The sequence below is a fragment of the Scylla paramamosain genome, chromosome 1 (genome assembly GCF_035594125.1).
Source record: "Scylla paramamosain isolate STU-SP2022 chromosome 1, ASM3559412v1, whole genome shotgun sequence".
NCBI lineage: Eukaryota > Metazoa > Arthropoda > Malacostraca > Decapoda > Portunidae > Scylla > Scylla paramamosain.
In genome coordinates, this window is record NC_087151.1 from 38,930,315 (window position 1) to 38,932,692 (window position 2,378).

The window sequence follows — 2,378 nt, forward strand, 5'->3', positions numbered from 1 at the left end:
TTTAATAACTTCACTAACATCTTATCATCGCAGTTATGGAGAGGAAGAGACTTAGAATACAAGCCTACCCACGATAGAGCTCCTCATTCTTCAGTACTAACAACACTGAAGTCATATACTCAACAGCAATAAGCCAGCAACATCAGTAAAGACAGCCCAATCTAATAATTTCACTCACATATTTCCATCAGTTATGTAGTGAAAGAGACGGGCAATTGCAATACAACAAAAAATACAGCTCCTCATTCTTCACTACTGACAACATTAAAACCATAGACTCGAGGACAGTAAGCCAACAACAAGAGGAAAAAACTGTCCAATCTTTTAATTTCACCAATATTTTTTCCTTTTTTTCATCACAGTTATGTAGTGAGACGCGAAGAATAGAAACCTCCACAAAATACAGCTCCTCATTCTTCAGTACTAACAACACCAAAGCCACACTCGACAACAGTAAGCTAACAACACGAGCAAAGACAATCCAATCCGACGCACAACTTCATAGCAGGAATCACACGCTGTTATGAACCACACTACGCCAAGATTTGTGAAACAGCCCCAAATCCCATTGTCCTCGCTACACGCACGCACTCCCACCGCCACTTTCTCATCCGGCAAGTCTGCAAAACACTGCCATTCTGGTGTAAGCTTAATGACGATTGATCCCCAGCTGCCTTGCGCCCTGATGCTGGTGCCACGCAAAGCTTCTTCAGTCAAGTTTCGGTAAGCAAAGATTTTACACTAGTATGCAATGTCAAGGTTAGTATCGCTGATTTAAAATATTTTACATTCTCACGATTCTTTAACTTGCTCGTAATCTAGGCCTTCGATTTCTAGTTAAAGGGGAATTTGATATATTTGTTACTGTGGTACTTTGTGATTTTACAAAAAAGGTGTTTTTATAGGTATGCAATATCAAAGTTAGTGTCGATGATTTAAAGGATTCGCATCCACACGATTTTTCAATTTGCACCTAATCCAGACCTTCGACTTCTAGTTAAGGTGGAATTTGATGTATTCGTTAGTGTGGTATTTTGTGATTTTATAACAAAGGTGTATTTATAGGTTAAAAACGGAATTCCTGAAGTAGATGGTCGATTTCCATTTAAAAATTCGGTTTCATTTATTTGTTGGTATACTTTATTGTGACCTTGCAAGAAATCTGTGTGTGGGGGTGACTGAGGTACGTACACAATAGTCATGCCTCTCTTTGTAGATTTTATAACCATCGATGTGAGGTTAGGATGAATTTCACTTATTTGCATATTACATAAGGTGCTCTTCATATTACAACATTAGTCGGCAAGGGGACTTCTAAAAACACTTAGTAATTTTGTCTCCCCACACAATTTCTATGACGCTTCGATTCTAAGATGTGGAATTCCATGCATTTTTTTTTTTTCATATACCACATTAGATGGACTATATTCTACAACAAAGACTATTAGTTATGGAGCGTCTGTCTATGACGAAAGTATTTCCGACCTACACAGTAATCTTATTTCCCAAACACAATCTCTATGACCTTCGATTTCCAGATACTGGCGAATTCCATAAATGTCTTCGCGTGCTGCATAAGATAGTCAAGATTCTACGTGGGTTCGTCGATAAAGGTTGATAATTTTCAATATACGCGATTATTTTGGTAGAAATGATGGAAACATTACTTGCTACAATCACTTTCTGAAAAAGTATTAAGTGCTCGTGATTACACTACTGCAAATGCTCGTGGGTTAAGAGACAGGGTGTGTACGTAAGTGAATAAGAGACTTCTAATATACGCAGCAGTTTTGATGGAAATGAGAGAAAAATTGGCTTTACACTCCCTTCTTGAAAATACTTAAAGTGCTCATGATTCTACGAAAGAGCAAACAGTCAAGGCGGGGTCTGTAGGTGACTCGGGACTTTCAACTCACGCAGCAATTTAAGTAGAAGTGAAAGAAAAAAAAAATATCATTACAATAATTCCGCAAAACTTTAGAATTATGAAAATTATGGAAAATCTGGATGGCAGTAAAATGGCCGAGAATGAGGCCAAAAGTTACAAAAAGTTGCTGTTTTCATCTTTCTTCTTGAATAAAGTTACTAAAATATTTCCAGAATTCATTATGCGTGCGGGTCTAATTTGAATTCAATTAGTGATCTTGAAGAAAAAAAGTTATAGTGGAAAGTTTTTTTAGGCCTAAAAATTCCTCTACCAACACCACATGAAACCCTCCAGTGTTACCAGCATTGCAGTACTATCATCACCTCAAAATTACTCTCCCAGCATTGCCAAAAAGCTTTAGATGGAAGTAACATTAGTAAGTATAAGTATAATTCACACCTGTAGTACTAATAACATCTTAACACATCACAGACGCATTGTTATCAAGATT